A 23,371-nucleotide genomic window follows, 5' to 3' on the forward strand; every position below is an offset into this window, starting at 1 on the left:
ATAAATATGCATGAAAAAAGCAACATGTAAAAATTTATGCATTACTCTTTGTTAAATTAAAGAAAAATAACGGCGTATAAAGAAGCAAATAATCAGGAATACTTCATACGAGTGTTTTGGAATTACAAGAAACTCCTTTTTCAGTGCAAAAATGTGAGCATATGGATGAAAAGGCATCTTTTGTAGGATGTTTTTTCATCCATTAGCGCATAAAAAAACTGTTTGACATAGTCTATGCAAATTTATGCAAGCAAATGAAAAATTTTACACTCATAGTTTCGGCAGTTTTTTAATTTAGCATACGTTAAAATTCAGAAAAAAGTAATTTATAGACATATATATGTTTTGCCCAAAAGCATTCCTGGTCCGAGTTGCAGACCGCAAGAAATGTCAACCCGGGATCCATTTCTAAACTACGTTTAAAATAATAATGATAATAATAAAACTGCAGAAAATGAACCGCACGATATGATATTTCAGCTTTTTTATTTAAAATATATTTATTTTATCTTTAAAACGTTACGTAACTTTTGCAAATGTGCTCATTATTTTTATTTATTTTTTCTTGGAATGGTCTCATAAAAGTTAAAAATTAAATAAATAAATAAATAAATAAATAAAACATTAGATTTTTTTTCCAAAATATTCAATTTTAAAACTTCTACACTACATTTCCTGACAAGGAGAACTTTCACTTTTGAGTTATACAGATTTTAGAGCTAAGTATTTGAAAAAAATGATTGTTTTTCAGGAACTGCGCAGATAACATGCAGAGGTGAAAACTCAAAATTTTATTTAAAATCAAGTGGCAAGACGGCACTTTTAGATTAGTTATCTAGCCAAATTTGCATTGCTTGCTGCCGCTTTAGCTACGAATTTTATTTTTTCTGAAAACAGGACCGCACTCTAGCCGCTTTGTCGACACTTTAATGCCGAAATTTTCTTCGCGTGAAAAAAAAAAAAAAAAAAAAAAAATAAAAATAAAGGCAGCTAGAAATGAGAAAATGAGGCTACATGACTAAATTAAAAGTGACAATTATTCACTTGCTACTAAATTTTTGAATTTTTGAAGTCTGCATTTACTTATAGGGAGAGTTTGAGCTCTTTGGATGTGCTCAATAATTTTAATACTATTGAGATATATTTTTTTAACTTATAACCAACACAACTCCCCTATAGTCATGATATTCCTTTAAAAAAATCACATGGTGCAGTTATATTGAAATACGTTCCTTTCAAAAACAAATTTTATTGCTATTTTTTCAGTGCTAAGCATTTTTTTTTTTTTTTTTTATAAAACTGCAACTTTACCATTAAATGATTTTAATGAAAGTTGGAGCAATGAATTGAACTCCTTTCTTAATTTTAGTTCTTTTAGTTCTCATTTATTTGCAGTTTATTTTTTGTCATAAATAAAAAACCAATATGACGGTATTTCTTCAGACCCAGAATTGGGGGTGCATTAGTCCACTTTTAGAAAACTCACAAAAACGAAAACTTTTAGAAAAATTAGGAAAGCAAAATTCTGGCAATAGCAATAGTGAAGTTGATGAAGAACCAGGTTATGCTGATTCTTGAGAAAACGAAGATGGTTTTGACAAAAATAGTAAAAAAATTGAAAATGGTCAATTTAATAATTAATTATTATTATAATTTTAATTAAATATTAATCTTCAAACTTTTTCTCATACGAGACACAAAAGAACATTGTTAAAATATTGGATAATATTTATCATTAAAACTGTTAAAGCAGTTGTTTTCGTGATGGGGACTAACGTACCCTGTGCTCGGGGAACATTGGCTCGCTTTACCGAGTTCTGTTAAAAACCAACGAGCTGATGTGTGCAATACATGACTTTCTTTTACGCCAATTTGATGATAATAGTAGTGCCTTGGAGTAAGCAAAGAAACACTTTAAATATTTTTACCCCAAGTTTGTGCGAACTGAAGCAAAAAAAAAACGTTTTATAAAGATTATTTTTTTCTAAAATTGGACATTTTAATGTGATTCAATGGTTAACCCTCTAAATATCGCCAATAGCGTTCAAAATAAAACCAAATAAAAAAAAACTCCAAATTGGTCGCCAAGTTGGCGAAAAAGCTTCGCGACCAAAAGCTTGGCAATATATTGCCAAGTGTTTGCCAAACTATTACACCACTTCAGTTTGCATTGATATTAACAATGATTTCCTCTCAAAATGGTGTAAAAGGCCCCCTTAGGAAAATACAAATGCAACCAAAAGGGGAGGTGTACACCTTGACCCCACTAGGAGTCTACGTACCAAATTTCAACTTTCTAGGGCATACCTTTTTGAGTTATGCGAGATACATACGCACATACACATAGACGCACATACGTACATATACGCATACGGATATACACACATACATACACGCATACGTACATACGCACATACATACGAACATACAGACATCACAAGAAAACTCGTTGTAATTAATTAGGGAATGGCCAAACTGGATATTTCGGGTGTCTAATCGTTCTTAGGTATATATCCACGTGTGGTCGGGTTACAAAATAAACTCAACATTCATTCGAGGGCGAGCAAAATGGAAATTAAGGCCTATTTTTAGGTGAAATTTTTTTCCCGAATACAATACTTCCTTTACTTCTTAAAAAGAAGAAGTAATAATATAAAAAAATAAAATAATTTGCACAATTTCAAATAAGTCTGGGATTTTTTTTTTTGCCGTGTCCATGGACAATTAAATGGCTCCGTGTGTCTTCAAGACTGCGTCCGCTAGCTGCAACGCATCTGTGCTGTAGAGAACCTCTCGAAGTTCTGAAGCCAGTGGCACCATACCCAGCTGCAGAACATGTGGGATAAGGTCCGGGCACTCAAGAATGTGATCCGGAGTCAGTTGGGCATCGGTGCAGTTCTTGCAGGGAATATAAGTTCTCGTTTTGTCGGGAAGAATTTTCATCCCTTTATAGTGGTTTGCTCTTAATCTTGCAATTGTAGATGTTAGGATTCTGGGGCAATCAAAGTCGGTGATGAGGGACTTCTTAAATGTATGTGGCTGAAGTCTATGTTTTGCGACAGCATTTGAGTCTGCGCACTATCCATGGAAAGGAGGGTTGCCAGAGCCTCGAAAGGTTGGACTTCTACCTGTTGGTCCGCGGAAGGTATTTTATTTCCCTTCTACCGCCAGTGGAGACCATTGAAGGCATTCCCCTATTCCGCTACCCGGGGACGCGCTCTCTAGGGGTTACAGGCTCCCCCGAGAGTAGTCTGGGATTATAAGAAATATTTAATGAAACTTATAATAGAAAATTAAACTGCTTATTTTATTTTCCGATGAGATAAAAATGAAAAGTTTAAAAAGGTTCAACGTGCGCTATCACCCCTACCATCCCTAAAAAACCCTCATTTTAAAAATGCCTATAAAATTTGTGAAGCTCAAAAGCAGAAGCTATACTTTTCATTATAAATAACACTTATCTACAGTAGAAAAATTTAAATTTTTCAAATTGGTTATTTTTCAAAAAAAAAAAAAAAAAATGAAAAAAGAAAATTATGAAGGGTTTTCTTCAAAAAAAAAAAAAAAGCAAGAAAAATTGCCCACGCTTTCCAAATTTCGCATAACGCTTTAAAAAGGAAATAATTTCATTTCAAATGAATAACAACAACACCATATCCTCCATCATTTCTGAGATAAAGCGGTTAAAAAATTTTGTCGAAAATCACAAGCAAGAAATGTCATTCAAGTCGACATCTTTGGTAGACTGTGTCTCGGACCTGTTTTTTTTTTTTTTTTTCTGAAATCTTACTTTTTTAAATTCTAGCATACGTTAAACTCAAAAACTTCAGAGAATATGAAGGTGGAATACTACTGTTTAAATTTGAACCGAAGCATAGGAGACATTATAAGGACCATGACGATCCAGAAAGTGTTAACAAGGGGTCTTACGAAAAGGATTTTAAAAATAAAATCACTATCTAGTATGCACAAAAGAAAAAAAAATAATTTTCATCACTCAGTTGTTACAAATGCATACGCAAGAAAAGAGGTAAATGTCCAATACTTTCTACGCTCTTTTCTGGTTTTACGAAACATATCCCTTTTTTTTCTTGTCAATGGTATTTTTGCGCACCGAAAAACTTAAAATAGCGGAATTTAAATAAAATTCCACTATAGATGTTCTAAATTCGGAAAACTTTCAAAATAAAATCACTGCAGAACAACTACTACGCCTTTGCAAATGTTTGCCAACGTCTTAAAAGAAATCGAAAACGGGTTGCTTTTTCTCTAAGTAAGTTTTAGTGCTTATGGTGACTCCTATTAAAAACTTTTCAGAATAAAAAGCTGTTTCTGAAAAAAATCTGATAACTCTGAATGCATTCCAGATTTTTTTTTTCTCGCCTAAAGATCATTCTACACCTTTTACAAAAAAAAACCGGATCCTGTAATTAATTAAACATAATTTAAATTCAAAACTTCAACGATTATAAAGGAAAAATACTCGTATGTTGCGTGCCTACTTGAAAAGCAAGGTAATGAATAAATTGCCTAAGAGCAAATATTTTCGCGAAATTCCGTTTTTAGAAAAAATTAAAGCTTCATCAACACAATACATTTCTTAATTATGTTAACTATATCTCTTTTTTGGTATGTTCTGTTACTCATATTGGTTTTTATGGCGAATGGAAAAAATATTTAAAAAAAAAAAGTTGTTTTTAGCGTACGGTATCTTTTGAATGCAAAAAACGTACTTCATTAAGATAATTGAAAATTTTAGATTCTTAAAGGAAAAAATCTTTTTCTAGCCATAGTGACTAAAAAACGTTTTTCAAATATTTGTTTTCGTTTTGTATCAGAGGAAAAAATGTTCCTCTATGGAACATTCATTTCATTTTGAATTGTTCTTCCGTGTCGACTGTAATTACTTCTTTTCTTAAATACGTGTTTGATTTTTTGTCAAAATCATTCTTCTAAAACATAGACTTTTTACTCTATGAGTTGCAGTATTGTTTTTTGCAAAAATATTTTTTAAACATTTACTTAAAGTTATGGTTTTGACTTTAAAAAAATAACGTCTTGTTAAAATAATTAGTCTATTCCTTTTTCTCGTCCTTTTACCGAAACGAAACATTTCAATAGGAAATTATTCGTTCATTTGTCATAAATTTAAGTTTTGAATGACTTATTTCACAATCTCGTATTTACCAAAATTTTCATCATGGCGAATCTTCTACGGTGGGAAATAATTAAAAAAATATAGTAAAAGCATCTATACGCTAACTCGAAGTATACAGAAAGCCATAAATTCTGTCACAACACTTCCCAAATTTTTAATACGTTTAATACCTTCTAACGCATTAGGTGGTTATAGCCCTGTGTGTTATTTTGTGTTAAAGGATCACTACAGCGATTTCCAGACTACGGGGAAAGGATTACTCAAAAGTGGAGTCGAGAACAGAGCAGAACAATATTCCTAAAAAAAAAAGGTTTATTTTCTGGGGGAGGGGGGAAGCAAAACCAATATTCAGACATAATATGTTGCAACACATTAATTTACTAAAATATAATATGATTATCAAAAGGGTGTACAAGTATTGCACAATGTTTTTAGCCTACTTTCCCAGTAAAAGTCAGAGAAAGAAGAAAAAAGCAGGAAAGAAGGCTTAATGCATCTTAAAAATATCCCGAAAAACAAAAAAAAAGTCAAAAATAAATAAAATAGTTAGATAAATATTGAAAAATTATAAATTGGAAAGTAGGGTATTGAGATGGGGAAAAATGTCTGTCGGTCTGTCTGTCTGTCGGTCTGTCTGTCGGTCTGTCTGCCCCCCCCCCCCCCTAATAACTTTTGAATGAATAGTCCGATTCGAACAGTTTTTTTTTGTTAGAAAGATCTCGGCGAGGACATCCCATTCCTATAATTCATTTTTTGATTTGAACAATTTTTCGTTCAATTTTGAACAGTTCAAAAAAACTTAACATTAGCGCCTACGGAGAAATCCAAATCAAAAATAAATCTTGAACTTAGAGGCGAAGTGGCTCCAAACAAATTTTGTAGGGAAAAGCTTTTGATGAAAAACAGGTATCGAAAATATCTTTTTGATTTGAACAAGTTTTCGTTCAATTTTGAACAGTTCAAATCTCTTAACATTAGCGCCTACGGGGAAACTGAAAGTCAATGTAGATTCCGTACTTGAAGGCGGATTTACTTCAAACAAATTTTGTTGGAAATAGCTCTTGACGCCAAACTCCAGACATCGACTCCGAGAATTTAGGGGCACTTGACTCCGACTCCGACTCCTGTGCTCGACAATTAATCGGACTCCGACTCCGACTCCTGTGCTCGACAATTAATCGGACTCCGACTCCCCGACTTCGTAGCTTTGGCAAAAATTTATACACGGAGGACAAATGACTGACCCCGATTCTTAGATATTCGACTCCGACTCCTTTACCCCAAAATGGGATTGACTCCGACTCCGACTCCGCAGCTATGGTTTTGACTGTGAAATAATTATTATTGATTTGACTTGTTTTTATTTTTACGCTAAAGTTTTAATTTAGGCATTCAGTTTTCGGCGAATAAACTCGAAGTCATTTATGTTTCTACATAAAGATATGCGCAGACGATTTTTTTTTTTTTTTTGACAAAGAAAATTATTTCTTTAAGTTGACATTTTATTTTTTTTATTCATTTTTTTAAGTGCATTAATTCATTTAAAAAATTGTTTTTGGCAACCGGGAAAAAAACAATTTTTTTTTTTTTTTTTTTGATATGATGTAATTTATTTTAATGAGCTTATTAATTTTAATTATTATTTTTTCGTTTTGAAAGCTGTTAAAGATTTTTTTAATGGAAAAAAGTGTATTAGCTGCTTTGTTTAGAAGTTGCTGCTATTTTATTTCTTCAGTTTTTCTTTTTTTTTTTTTTTTCTTTTTCTTTTTTTTTTACGCATCTAATTTTTTAGATGAGTGAGGAATATTTTATTCCTAGAATTCAATATGAAAAATATATGGGGAAATTTCAAAGCCTTCGGCTATATTCAATTGAGATTTGTACATTGGCTTCAAAGAAGCTATCGGAGAAAGTCTGGTTTCAGACAGGTAAAATGTTAAAGAAGATAATAGTACGTTAAATGTTCCTAGTCTATTATTTAGTTACAAAATTAAATGATTTTAGTGCAGACCTATGGTAGTTTAGCTAAAATGTCTAAATGCTCAAAATTTAATTTGTTTTTCTTTTATGTAAAAAAAAAGGAGGGGTGGAGGGATGAAAATTATGATTAAAGTGTGGGGTAGAAACACTGGGTTAATTAACTGGCATCGTCAAGTGTGTCAGGAGTAGTTTCCCTTTTTGCTAAGTATTTGCAAGTACTGCAGTTTTTATTTGATGCACTTAGGTTAGTAGATTGTAATAGGAGATTATTATTATTATTATTATTTTTTTTTTGGAACTTAACGCTGGTTTAATTTTAGTATTTGTTTGAACGCGATTTAAAGGTAAAGTAGGGAATATCCTTCCAGTTTATTTTTCATGTAATTGTACTGTTGTCGTGTCCTAAAACTGGATACAAAGCAGGTTTCACAAGCAGATTGAACTTCTTAGAGAACATTAGAAGTTTTCATTTATTCGTTTCATTTTTTTAATTCACAGTAGAGTCCAAATAACCCTTACTACCCTTACTAACCTATACTTTTTTTTTGGCATGGACACATGGAGGGCCATAGCAGATTAACAATTTACACGCTCACCAATCGCCATTACTGTAAACAAAAGATCTTTGATTGGTTGGCGTTGAACCCATGATTATCGACAGAAAGGTCCAATGTGTTACCGATGCGTTAACACCGTAGCCTTAATGTAAAATTGGCCACATTGTAACATTAATAAAAATGTCTGAGGATATTGGATCATTCTAACACTCTAATAGCAAAACATATCACGGCAAAGTTACAGGCACGACACTACGAGCCACACTTTTAATTCCAGGGTCCCACGTACCTACCACTATTCGTGGTTTAAAAAGTTGGATGAGATTCTGAAGGCAGGTCTGATTTTTTGATCCAGACCAGACCACAAACCTATCAATCCCTGTTCCAGCACCCCCAGAAGTACTGTTTCACTTGGAGGACTTTGTGACCATGAGCATATTTAACGTCCCCAGTCACTAATTATGAAGATGGTGGACCTCTGACCGGGAAGGATCGAACCCGGGACCCTTCGGTGACATGTCCGATGGCTTACCATTCAAACCATCAGGGCCTCACTACGAGTCACAATGGTCTATGTCACAAAGTATTGTGATGTCTCACAGGAGTGACGTTCTGACGCATTTGTGATATGTTTTTTCAGACTACGTTGTGACGTGACTGAAACAAGTAATTTATGACGTTATAAAGATGTCACTTTCACGTAACTTTGTAACGTCGCCAGGAAAGGACATTCGAAAGTCAGTTAAGGGTTCGTTTTAGTCACTGTGTTAGCAGGGTATTTGCCAGTCTGTATTAACTGAAAGAAGAATATTTCCTTTCCACGTGAACATACGCTGCTGGAAAAAAAAACCTCTTGGGCCATTCCATATTAAATATACATTCTTATCGCGCCATTTCTGAAATTTGATAGACAATAAGAGCTAATTTTCTGCATTCCAAAACCGATTCTTTTATTTCTTGAAAAAAATTCTCTCTTGAAATATAGTAACATTTTTACTCCGGGAATGAGGAAAATTTGGCATTTTTGACAATGTTTTTACGAACTCTAGTAAGCGTTTTTAAATTAGCTAGAAGATCAAAAACGTCTTATTTTAAAGCTGGAAGAATACAATTTATCAGTACATAAAAAGAAAAAACGAAACTAAGTTAAATCTAACTAGAAATTTTAAACTCGATTAAAATACGGTTACTTGCAATTAGAATATAATGTTAAAAAACAAGAAATAAATGTAACATTATTTTAATAGTACAGCTATGATGGATGAAAGTTCTTTCTTTCGAGTTTTTACGACCTTTAATCACCATTAATTCCTAGCCATCTGTCAACGAGCAGAAAATAAATATTTTTTCTGACAACTGTCTTTTTTTTGTTGTTACGGGGAAAATGATTTTTTGTGATACAGAAATAATGACACAACTCGTACAAATGTCAGCAACTAGAGATTATTTCTACTTTTATTTACGAAATTATGTATAAATTACACATTTTAAGATGTGCGGAACAAGCGTTACAAAATAGTCTTTGGTTCACCTGTCCTAAAGCAGCTAGCTTTGAAGCACTCATGTTTGCTCTGAAGCATCGTAGTTCCGATAACCTTTACTTCTTCTTGCTGCTAAATACAGCTTCTAAAATTTTATTTCCTGCTTTGTGGGCCATTTTATGTGGATCAACAGTCTCAGGTTCTTCAACATTGCTATTAACAGGCGTAACATCTTCTTCGTCGTTAATTTCATACTGGTCATTTCTAGAAAGTTACTTTTCTGCTTTAACCAAAGAGGCACCCTCACAGCCTGTGTATACTAGCAGATATGCAAAGTTTCTGCATTCGCTAGCGTCATTGACAGCGATTGCGCCCTGGTTAAATTATTGCGGATGGCCAAATTATTAGCGGCATTACTTTAGTGTCCATAATATAACGCTTGTATGTTGCATCACAAACGTGTTTGTGATGTTGCAAAAAAAAAAGCGTATTATTTATCAAAAATGTGCGAACACGTTGCACTAAAGGCAAAATATTTTCCAGGGTTTCATCCGCTTTGCTTTCAGTGTTTTTTTTTCCTCTCCGTCCTTGCTAAGCATCTTAATTCAAGATCTCACATTTGTTTGTGCTACGATATTAGCTCGGGAACTTTCCATTCATCAGGCCACATCTTTTAAATTTGTAGTTTTGATCTTCAAAATAAAAGTTTGGTTATTGTTGACTGTTCTTCTTTTGAACGATTTTCGTGCATTAATTGTATAAATAAAAAGTAAATGCTTTTGGAGTATAGCACAAAATAGCAGATAACTGAACGACTGATAATTGGTACTCTATGGGTATACAATAGGGTGGAGTGAAAAAAAAAATCTAATAAACGTTAAGTAATAGTGCGGAAAAGTTGCCTTTTGTACAGATATTTAGTCATGCAATAGGATTTCTAGAGAAAAAAAACATCTTGAGGGGTCGCCCGCGCCTTAAAATTGACCATTATTGCATAAAAACTGGAAAAAGTTACAATAATTTCATCAAAAATAAATTCCCACTTCTGCTTTTCGATCAGCTTATGGTAGTCTCTCAGCTTCAAAACTAAAATCTAAAATTGTAAATTTTTAATGCCCAGTCGAATTCTTCGAGTTTGTCTTTGTAATTTGACGCAAATCAAGTCTCTGAGGACGATAATCTGCATTCTCCAGTGTACAGAAGTACAATATTGTTGATGATCGAACCGTCATCTGAGAACATGGTTTCCGTCAGAGTACGATGGAAAATTTGAATAATTCAATTGGACAAAAAAAGTTATAATTCCAAATTTCAATTTTGATGCTGAGATACTACCTTGAGCTCATTGATACGTGGGAGTGGGAAAACTCGGATCCTCCACCTAAAATAGGAATTTCAGATAAAACTTTGAAAGAAATGGTATTTGATGGCGTACCTACTGAATTGTATGATTACAAAACCTCAGGTTATACTAAAACATTGAGATGATGTGTAAAATTAGACAAAGAAGCATCAACCATGGTTTGTTGTCTAACTAAGAGAGACGGATTTCTTGGAGTCAGATTATAATCCAGAAATATTACCCCACAATGCATCACTGAGGCCAAACAGTGTTAGGAGTCAATATAATAAGTCCGGCTCGCCATCCAAACTATGCTTTATTATCTGAAATGTGGTACAGTTTGAGAGCTCCAAAACCATAAAAAGTTATCTATCAACTTCTGTTGCTACAAGGTGCGACATATGTGGATGTTGCAAGCTACATATTTATTTTCAAACTTTTATACTTCACCTACGCTCTTTATCGCACGTAAATTTTATATTTTGCACTACAGTTATGCGCTTACGTTCTTTACCACACGTAAATTTTCCATTTTGTTATGCGCTAAGGGGAAAATCAACTTTTTCTTTCTCTATGTAAGAAATGCTTTTATTACTTTTTTTTCAATACCTATGTAAGGATTAATTAATACGAGAGCACATTTTTACAAATAATGACTTCTGATAATTTTTCTCCAAGTACGGAGACTTACGATGTTGGTCAGTTTTGGGGCTATATTGGTCAAATTCAAAGCATGTGTGGAACTTTAAAATATAGTTCATTATTAAAATGATCACAAGCGGTCACATCTACACAAAAAGAGTACTCTTAAATGATGTTACATCAAATTTATCAAATGCTTTTTTATTTGATAAAATTATTGTAACTTTTTCCAGTTTTAATGCAATAATGATCAATTTCAAGGTGCGGGCGACCACTCAAGATATTTTTTTCTGTCGAAATTCATTGCGTGGCTATATATATCTGCAAAAGGCTACTTTTCCGCAAAATTACTTAACTTTTATTAGATTTTGATTTTTTTCACTCCACCCTAGTATACACCGTAAAACAACGTTTTCCTAAAATTATTGCAGAGGAAGACCTAATGTATTGGACCTCCTGAGAACAAGGATTGTGTTGCTAAATGTGAAGCCAAAAAAAAAAAAAAAAATTAAAAGTAGGGCACTATATGCCAATATTGATGAATGGCAGGTTTAAGTAGATAAAATTGCTCTAAACACGAAATTTATTTTTTAAGGTATTTTCAGCAACATTGCTACAATCCAAATTTTAATTATATTGAGACAATGTGCTTCTCAAATTGTACCAACGCTGGAAATATCAGAAAACAAGAGGATTATACTCTGTAATTATTTTACAGAAATTGCAAGTGATCTGTTTTCACTTTGGTCCTCCTTTGGTGCAGTATTGGTGCACTCCATGGTGATATTTCATGTACTAAATCATGTCTTTTATTTCATCCTTTGACAGAGATTTTAATATCAAACTTTTTGTGTAGTTTTCGGCTAAATTTTATGAAATATTTTCTTTTGCCCCATGTCTGCTTCAGAAGCGTCACAAAAATGAAGAACATGTCTAATTGCTGGCCACACTTCTTATATTAAAAAAGTCACTTGCAACATTGAATCCGCTCGCAAGTTATCCATAAGATTTAACCAACAAGTCTCCTATTCGGTATTGAATAATGAATCTCATCGGATCTTCTCACATAAGAGTATCAGATGTTCGATAAAACTTTCATTAACTTATACCTTTTTGACTTTTGGGCAGTGTAAAAAAGCGGTTTAATCTACTTTAAACATTCTAACTGCTTCTAAATTGTTTTTACCAATTATCGTTTTCAAAATATCCAAGACGTTCATTAATTTCACCCGTTTTTCACTTTTAACTTATATTTAAATCTCTGCAATAATTAATTTGCTGTTTATTTGTTTTGCTTGGGAAGCAAAACATCGAATTGACCCCAAAAACATTCATTTCATTAGTAAGGCAGCATGAAGTAATGATTATCATTACATGCAAAAATAGTATTTTCCAACTATTAATTTTCTAAAACATTAATATAGACATCCACTCAAGTCTCTGGGTGTGATTTGAGATATATACCACCTGCCTATTTCATCCCCATATCACCTATCTAACAAGGCTCTTTTTGTCAATTCTTCCTTAGAGCATCCCCCCCCCTCTTTTACATCTTAAACAAATATCATTGAAATTAATACAGCTGTAAAAAATCGTTACTTAAGAAATCTTTTTAGCAAAAAAAAAAAAAAAAAAAACAATTCTGTCAAATTAAATTTCACAAAAATAAAATTAAAGCACAATAAAAAACATTTTAAGGCATTACATTTTCTTTAACATTTGTGTGATAATAAACCTAAATATCATGAATTTAAGTTACATCAGTAACATTTTTCAACGCAAAACTAAAGAAATTTGTTTTTATTTCATACTAGCGGTACCCACACGGTTTTGCCGGTTGTAGAAAATTAAGAGGTCATTTTATTTGCATGTATTTTTACAGTTAAGATTTACTATGTATTATTATTTTTTTAAAGATGTCTTCATATTTTTAGCAGATTTGAAAACCTATCATATAGCTTAATAGAAATCGGCAGAACTCTTAGAAATATTTTAAAAGAGGAAGGCAGTTTTTCTCTTCCTTGCTTAAAACGTAAAAATAAGATGTTTTTTTCCAAAATTATACACTACAGAAAGAACGTTTTAATCGCAGTATTTGAATAATTTACTGAACATAATTCCGTAAAACTAAGATAATAAAAGCAGACGATTTTTTCTTTACAACGAAATTCCTTCTATTTAAATCGTTTTTAATAAAAGAGAAGAATTTGGATCGAAAAAATAAGTGAGGTAAACGCACCAGTAGTTGCCATTTTAAGGTTTATATTTAAAAATTAGTGTTAAAAACTCAGGTCTTCCAATGGATTCAAACGTGCAGGAGTTACAGCTCAGGCTTTATTGTAGTGAGCAGTTCAAAGAGGAATAGGCAGTGCATCATGGAAAATTGTTATCGACTATTCATTCAATTCTTCTTCATTCTTTAGTTCGATTATTTTGTTGCTAAGTGCCCGAGAGAGAGAGAGAGAGAGAGAGTCGTTGGCGTTGATTTATTAATTTCTATAGTTTACAGCTTGTTTTCTTTTGTTGTACTGTACTGTTTACACTTGTTAGACGTGTTGCTAGACTACTGATATGCTTTTAAGCTGTCAAGTTGTCAAGTCAATTGATTGTAGCTTTATTCAAAGGCTGACCTAAGTTAAGATGCGTTCCCCTTCATTCTTCAGTCCGATTATTTTGCTGATAAGTGCCCGAAAGAGAGAGAGATTTTTCATTACTATTAAAAATGTCTGAGCGAAAGCTGAAAACCTTGGATTTCGAAAGTAAAGTAAATCTTATTTATAACATTGAAAGTAATCCAACGATCAAAAAGAAAGATAATGCATTGAAATATGGCTCCAAATACTCTGTCAACGATATTAAAAGACAAATTTTAAAAGCGGTACGAATCCGAATTTGAAACGAATGAAGATGTACACCTTTCCTAAAGTAGAATCAGCTCTATTCAAGTGGTTCCAGCAGTATCGAATTCAAGATAATGCCAATCCCTATAAGTCGACGTTTAGTGCGTGAGAAAGCCACGAATTTTGCTATATCACTAAACATACAAAATTTCCACGACAGTGCTGAGTGGTTGGAGATGTTCAAGACCAGACACAACTTCGTCTTCAGAACTCTGCACGGAGAAACTGTGCATATTGTGCTTGAAAACTTTTAAGTTCTGTAATTTTGTCTGTTATATGACATATTAATTAAAATATTCGATGGTTTTTAATTTTAAAATGTCAAAAACCAAAACGAGCTGTAAGTCGAACTTCCGATAAGTCGAAGTTTTTCGTCGGTCTTTTTAGATTCGAGTTATCGAGAATAAGACTGTATATTTATCACAAACACCTGAAGAAAATCTTTTTACTTCTGTGTTTATCGTACTTTTAACTTCCTTTATTAGTTCATTCAAATAAATTTGACAGGCTGAAAGTTAAGTGTCATAAGTTAAGTGTCATAGTTAAAATCAATAAATCTTTAAAAAAGGTCGAACTGCTTTATACTATTTCAAAGTAACTAAAGCACATCCTACTGGTTTGAGCCAAGGTTTTAATTAATGTGACGCTATTGAAAATAAATAATTTAAGATCTAATGGATTTTAAATAAAATAAAATATCTACCAATGAAATTTTACATAGAAGTATAAAGAAAATATGAAGATTTAAAACATTAAAGGTAAACCACTGCACGCAATAGGTAAGTGATTAAACATTGTCTAGAAAGGAAAATATTTGAGTGTTTTTATTTCTCTTCATTTTTTTCGGGCACGGCTCCATTACTTTTGTACCCCTTTGGAACTCTCCATTTCGAAGTATGCTTGATGGAATTTTTCTGACTGGAAATCTCCCTCAGAGAAAATTCTCCCTGCTCTGGTGGTTTGTACAATTATCAGATCATTTGTTTTTGTTGCGTTTAAAATTGATTTGTTTAATATGTAAATTGGAGCTACCGTTAATTAGATTTTTTTTTCCGTTTTCCATAACTAATTACCCTGAAGTATAAGGTCGAATTGTTCCTTTGTTTATTTAGCATCCATTTGTTTTTACACAAACTCCGTTTGAAAATCTATTCGAATTCAATTACCAGATGTAATACGACCGACATTTTAATTAAAGTATTCTTTACGCCTTTCACGTTTTGTTAACGCATCTTTGTCCTTGTTTTCGAAATTAATTATTTTCCTGGATTAGTTTTATGAATTCTTTTCAGTTTCCCAGTTGTTTCAACCATCAATTATTTGTCATTAAAATACGGAATGCATACCAATTAATCTTATAGAATAAAAAATATTTTTTTTTGAGTATGCATGATTGAAAATTAAGAAAAAGTTTGTTAAACCTTTTATTCTTATTGCAGTAGGATTTTATCAGAATTTTATCTTAATTAGTAGACGATGCAGGTAGTTCTTTTATACAAATAATCGGACTAAAAAATCAAGCAATTTCTAAAGTGTGACACAGAATATGCTAAGTAAACAAAAAAAAAAATATTTTCAGGAATTAATGTGAATTTAATCAAAAAACGATTGGAATTTCTTCTACTTCATGTATCATTAAGCTTTAGTTTCATACATCAAACCTTTTTTTTATTCCTTCGTTAAAAGTCATACAATTGTTCAATAATTAAACATACTAATTACTAAGCAATAAATAAATACCTTTGTGCCGAGAAATAACAGGAAATATCCAACGTTGTTTAGCAAAATAAACAGAAATTATATAACAGAATACACGTGTTTCGGGGTTTCAAAGAACCCCTTTTTCAATTCAACGGTGTGAGCTTTTAGATGTAAAGACGCCCTGTAAAAGCCTAATGCATAAAAATCCAGTAAAAGTCTTTACATCTAGAAGCTCACACCTTTGAATTGAAAAAAGGAATCCCTGAAACGCCGAAACACGTGTATTCTGTAATCTATTTATTTGTGCTAAACAACATTGGATATTTCCTGTTATAATAAGTATTGTTCAATAAATTTTACCATTTCCAGTGGTTTCCGACGCATGGAGCTGGATGTTTACTAATCAGACAAAATATCAATTGGAAGATGGGTACTTTGACGAAAATATGGTCCGCCATCGAAGCAAAAGGTGAGATATGGTTTTTCTGTCAGGAGGTATTTGACCACCCGCCTTACAGTTCTGCCCTCGCACCAAGTGATTCAATCTCTTAGGACCTGTAGAAACGCTTGTGAGGTCAGAATTTCAGAATCGACATTGCTGCTCATCAAGCCGTCTTGATGTTGCTTCACATTCTTGACAATGATTTCTCCATTATCGTTTCGATTGCTTATTATATATAGATAATTAATCTTTATGCCTTTGGCTCCTTACGATTTATGACTTTTTGCAATTCCCGTATGCATGTGTATGCTGCGTGGGCTTGTTACCTTATTTCTTTAAACATCCTCGTACTTCTGTTTAGCGAAGATCAGAGGTCAAGCACGAACAATAGCCTTTCGGAGATCATTTACGATACTTTATGTAGAAAAAACTTCAAAAACCAATAGTTTTAGATTTGGTAGGCATGCTTTTTATGTTAATTTTCTGGTTGAAAACAGTGTATCATAATCAGAATCAATACCAAAAAAACTTAAAAATAATACAGTCACATTATAAAAACTAAAAAACCATACGAGATAGCGTACTTTTGATCGCAGATATGGATTCTTTATGCGAAAGTACTTTAAGATATGCAAAAGAGATGGGTGGGACAAACCATGTGTTAACCAGTGTAAGTAAATATAAAAATCTAAAAGTGGGGTTATAAGAGTGCGGAAATTTAAGCCTGTTAATCTTCCTCTCTTGATGATTCGTAGGGAAATACTTCGGTTTGAAAATCGAGTGTAATTTTTCGATTTAATCAAATTTTGTACAAGTTTGAGTAGTTTCGGAGCCTCCAGCTCCCCTTCAATTTAGTTCATATTTAGGATGTATTGGTCTTTTTACTTCCTTTTACAAAAAAGGAAGTATTGTATTCGTAAAAAAGTTTTTACTCAAAAATCGGCCTTAATTTCCATTTTGGTAACCCTCGAATTAATGTTGAGTTTTTTTTTTTCGACTCGACCACACGTGGATAAGTACCTAAGAACGTATAGACACGCGAAATATCCATTTTGACGATTCCCGAGTTAGTTACACTGAGTTTTCTCGTGACGTCTGTATGTGCGTATGTATGTATGTGAGTATGTGCCGATGAGCGTATGTGTGGATGTACGTATGTGTGTAAGTGCGGATGTGCGTAAGTGCGAATGTTCGTACACTGTTAAAACCAGGAGTGCCTCAGGGGCAAAGTATTTCAACCTAGGGTGAAAAAAACGGTGCCTCAGGGTGCAACGGAGGCTAGGAAGCGTCGTTAAGGTGCTTTTGGTTCCACAGTGGGTGAACGACGTTAACTAAAGTTCTAAAAATCCATTCAATAGGAGGGCGACTCGTTGCGCTTGCGCTCTTACATATCGGCCAACGACAACTTCAATTTCAATGGCGGACGTTGGAAGTTGCAACGAAATTTACTTTCACATTGAATAAAGTAGAAAACTGAAAATTTCGTGGATTAATCTTTGAAATCTCGCGGAAGTAAAGGCATTTGATCATATTGTAGCTCTTAGAGCTTTCGAACATATTTAAAAGTGTTTAAAATATGTTGACAACTGCTTATTGTTCAATTTACCTTATTAAACATTTAATGTCATGCTATTTATATCCGGCAAAACTGTTACCTAAAACTATCTTTCAGTCCTATCTTGAACAGCAACATTAAAAATAAAAAAAAAGTTTAAGTCAGCGGATAATTGAATAGCTAATTCTGGAATAAAAACGTATCGGCGTGAGCAGGTATACCAAATGTCTATTTCTTCTCAATGAAGTAACTACGTAGAGGAAACGAACAAAGAAGCAAAAGCGAAGGAAAAAAAACCGCGTGAAAAGAAATCTCTGTCAGTCTTTGACTCATGAACTTTCACATCGTGTTTTGGTTAAAGTATCTTTCTTTGGCGTTATTGCATGAAGCGAATGCAGTTATCTACTCGTTTTCATTTTCAGTCTTACGAAAAACTTGACATTGAAAAGAAGAGCTTTTAGATTATTTATCTTGTACGCATAAGGATACTCAAACGTCGAATCTTACAATAAGTATTGATATGTTGCGTTCAATTAAAATTTTAAACGTTTATGAAACGCTTTTATTTTCCCATGATTCTAATCTAATGTTGCTTAATATTTCTGGTTGTTCCGGCAAATGATTGATAAATACCAAATACCTTCCCTGTTTATTTTCGGTACGGTTCAAGCTGTAGTAGATGTCAACATATTAATTACTGAGCAATCCAAGTGTAGATATAAGAAAGTTAGTACAAAGTTTTCGACTACTTTTTATGTACTTCTAAACTATGTTCGAAAGTTGAAATGTGATCAAATGCCTTCGTATATATAAATCAAAATAATTAAAACACAATTGTATTCAAAAACGTACACAACACGGGGGAAGGGGCGAATTGCTATAGGAAGCAATAAAGGTGCTATTTTTCTCTCCTAGGGTACCATCTTTCACCTCCGGTGCACGTTGGGTGAAGGGAACCAGTATTTCACCCTTGCTAAGGGTGCAATTTCGGTTCTCTATCGGGTGCCGCTGGTGAACAAAGCGTTTCCCCCTGAAAGGTGCCAAATGCAACCTGTAGTTTTAACAGTGTATGTGCGTATGTATGACTCATAACTCAAGAACGGTATGTCCTAGAAAGTTGAAATTTGACACGTAGACTCCTAGTGGGGTCTAGTTGTGCAACTCTCCTTTAGGTTGCAATCGGATGTTTCTAAGAAGGTCGTTTTTCCCGTTTTGGGGGGAAATCATTGTTAATTTCGATGTAAACTCAAGTGGTGTTACAATTTGGCGGACAGTTGACGATGTATCGCCAATCTTTTGGTCGTCAAGTTTTGTCGCCAACTTGGCGACAAATTTGGTGGTTTTTTTTTTAAATCTGATTTTAATTTTGCCACTGTTGGTGATATTTAGAGAGAACTATTGAATCGCATTAAAATTACCAATAATGGGAAACTGACATTAAATTGGAGTAAAAGGAAGTCATGTGACGCACACATCATCTCGTTTCATAAAATCATGTTGATAATAGTCCTTTCACTACTACTTTGAACTCAGAAGTTCCATGTTTGCAATTAGCTATAGATATATAAAGCATCATGTGTCTCGGTGTTGAATGTTACGATGCCATTGAGCATAAATGTTTCCTATTCTCTAAAGGAAGAATTAGGATCATCTAAGTCTTTTGTGTTCGGAGCTTTGATCATTTGTTATTTATCCACGCCTTTGAATTCTGAGCTTTGGATCGCTGCTAATCACCACACCATTGATTTCGTTTTAAAAAGGATAATTAGGCTCTATTCTTAGTCTGGTTGCTTTATTACATTCCCTCTCTACTAAGAAAGCAGTATTCAAGTTTATGAAACATTAGACAGAGATGAAAGATCATTTTCTTTAGTAAAACCCACGTTTTCTAATTTGAAAAATTTGCTATTGATTTTTACAAAAGTGGACATTAATATTATTTCTTGAAACCTGCAATCTTTCATACAGAAATGTCTGGCTAAACGGTGACCTGATGATAATTATAACAAAAAATGTGACTATATTGTGGCCATTCGAGGACTTTAAGGGGTGACCAAATTGACTTGTTTTTTTCAGCAGCGTAGCAGCACCTCTTAAACACATTTCTGATTTTTCTTCTGCAAGAACGGGACATTGCTCAAGCCCTGTACTTGTATTGATGGATTTTGACATGGCACTTTGTTGAAAAATACGGTGGTACGTTGTTGAACAATACACTGATAACTTTGCAAATTGATTTTTGGGGGTTTCGAAAATTTGTTCAACACCTAAAACTTAAATTTTTCCAAGAAGTGATTTTTCCGTTACATCGTTTAGCTAAAAAGAGAGTTCTCAGGTTTCGATAAAGGAAAATTTGTGCTTTATTTATGTTGGTTACTCATTACCTTTAGAGCCCGCAAATCATGCAATTTTAATATTAAAAATGAGAAATCAAACGAATCATCTCTAAGTATATATCTATGCTGTACTAATGTATCTGCAACAATACTTAAATATTTGTTTTTATTGCAAAAGCATTTGGAATTTTCATCATGGGCATCAAATAAATTTTAGTCAGAAGTTAATGCTTCATTTTTTTTCAACTTTCCAATGAGCAAAAAAAAAAAAAAAAAAAAGCCATACAGTAACATATTTCGATTTTAATCTCTTATATTACAGTAAAAATAGATAATTTTACATTTTAATATTAACTTTTAAATTGGTCCAAAAATTAATTCCAAGTTCTTTAATATTTTATTATCATATAATAAGCAGGTGTAGAAAATAACAGAAATAAATATTTAAAATAAAAATATTACATATTTTGAAACTTTCACCCAACAAATAATCATATTTCCTTATTTTATATGATTTCGACTGTTAAATGTTCGTTTCTTTTTGGGAAAAAACCCCCCTTATCGCACAAAAATGTAAGTATAGTTACTACCCAAAATTTCGAGTATGTTATTTCTGAGCATCATTTTAAAAATTTCCTTACGTATTTCCAATTCAACTATATTTCAATAAATGAAAGAAACAATTCGCAAGTCATTTGCGTCGCGTTTAAAACTCAGACAGTGAGCAAATATTTCATTTTTATGTACGATTTTCGTATTTTATATTTTCAAGAATCAGAAAATATGAAAATAAGACTGGAATAGAGGATAGTTATAGCAGTTTTGTAGAGAAAATCTGGGGAAAGACTTCTAACGCTCTTGGGATATGGCTTAAATGAGATTTTATTCGTACCCCGAATCGTCAAAATGCTGCTTTGAGACTTGAAGATATTGTGTACATAAACTTTGCTCTTTCAAATTCTCCGCAAATATGTGTTTTCTGTAGCAGTTGAGAGAACAGCTCATAAAAATAGATCTCTGTTGATGTTTTTAGAGCCGTTTGTTGATACTTTATAAAGTTTTTTTTTAAACAAAGAGTTTTTTCCTCAAAGATTCGAACCTTTATTTCAAACATCATTTTATTGAAAGACATAAAGCATACATTTAAGTTTTGTTTTAATTGTTCGTTAAAAATGTGCAATTTTGTAGTTATTTTTTACGAAAATAAAGTTTTCTTGAATAAACAATAACGATAATCTTATGCAAAACTATTTAATTTTTAGACATGTTTTTTTTAATTTTTTGTACCTGTTTAAAGAAAAAACAACGACACTATATTCACAAAAACGCTTTTTGCTTTACAAAAGCAATATTTGCCATCTTCTACAGTCAATCCTTTTAATTTTAAAATATCTAAAAAATCAATATAGGGTGTTTCTGTTTCTATTTCTCAAGAAAAACAGAATAGAGAATTAAAAGACAATTTAAACAAAAATATTAATAAATTCCACAGTCAGTAAACAACATTGCTTCATATAGAAAGAACTTGAAATATTTATACTCTTGAGCAATTTAAAATAATGATGTACTTGGAGATTTTTCTATGAATAGAACTTTTTATAAGACGAACCAGTAAATTTGTTGAAACTGTCAAGCTTTTGAGACGCAAGCTACAGTAAACTGGAATTTACTTTTAGTCACGAAAAACGAAATGATCCCTAAAAATTATGTCCTAAAAGTAAAGTCAGCAACACTCCGACTATATCTCGTACGAGTCGGATATAATCTCGGTATTTTCACACCGCATATAAAAATAATTTCACACCACCACCGAATAAAACAGCGTGCAACATTAGCCAAACATCAGTCACATTCTCCATTTCTGCTGCATCTTTAAAGGGTTGCCTACTGTATTAAATTACAGTGGTGAACAGTTTCTCTCATTGTCTTCTTGTTTCGACAATCGACTACCACATTCACGTGTGTATCCAAGAACTCATTATTCTACGATGGGTTTTATTATTCTCTCTGCAACGACTGACTCCATTCAGAATGCAACCTCTCAACTTCAAGTATGTACGTATGAGATACTGAGAAGCAAAGGGATGTAAGTTGGCATTTTCAAGTTTTGAGTAAAACGTGCTTAAAGATAACGTCCTAGGTAGGCTTTCATTGAATTTTTTCCTATATCATGCTGTAAAGTGGCACCTACCAGGGCTACTAGTACTATCCCGTTCCCCAAGACAGAGGAGATTTTCCCATCCTATTTGTAGAGGTTATCTCCAAATTTTTAATTTTTTCACTTACATTCCTTTGCTTCTCACTGCCTCACATGTAAGTTAACACTAACCGACTCCATCTTCCCACAAATACAAATTCTGATGTTGCTACTGGATACTCAACAGTAGTTTGCACTTGGTTTTAAATATCAATTGAAAGTTACACGAATGTTAAAAAAAGCTGATAAAGTAGGTAGTTTATATTCAATATCAGAAATTATTGAATTATAATAATTTTTTTATTACAAAAAAAGAAAAAAAAACATGTTAAAACATATAGTAAACATATTGTGTGTTCGTTTTCACGTTTTTCTTTAAAGAAATCATTATTGTTGAATTTTAATTATATTTGTTATCGTTGTTGAAAACAATGCTCTGAAAGACAAAAAAACTACAATAAAATAAAACTTTTGAATATTTTTTTCTCTTTAAAGTTATATTCCTTTCCGGTCTCTGAGTTGGAAAAATATTGACAAAACTTCGAAATAAATTTTTATGCAATGCTGTCTCTGCATAGGATATGAATGCTTGACATACCTGCAGAGAAATGTCAAAGGTATAAGTATAGAATATGATTTTGTTTCCCAGTAATTTTTGAATTGTGTGACGTTTCACAGCCTTTCTCTTGTTATTTTAGACTTTTCTCAGGATCGGAAGAAAAGCTGAGTGAAGCAGGTATATCTTTTGATAACAAGAAGTTTTTATCCTCATCTTCTTTCAGTTTTTATATTGAGTTCTGTCTTTAAATGAAGGGGTTTGACTGTGCATAAAATTTATCAAAACATACTTTTCAAAACTATTGGTTTTATATTCTGGTTCGAAGAATTGTAAAAGTTCATTTCCGCCCAAAAATTCAACTAAATAAATAAATTGAGCAAAAATGGTACGCATTGAGCACCTTTTTAAATGATGGCAAAAGTTTTGCAAATAACAAGGGTTTCTAGAATCTTTCCAAATTTTTACCTGCATTGATGTTATAAAAAAGTAATCAGTAAGTTTAATGCTACGTTTAGGCATAG

Source organism: Uloborus diversus, chromosome 1, assembly GCF_026930045.1.
Source record: "Uloborus diversus isolate 005 chromosome 1, Udiv.v.3.1, whole genome shotgun sequence".
Taxonomy (NCBI): Eukaryota; Metazoa; Arthropoda; class Arachnida; order Araneae; family Uloboridae; genus Uloborus; species Uloborus diversus.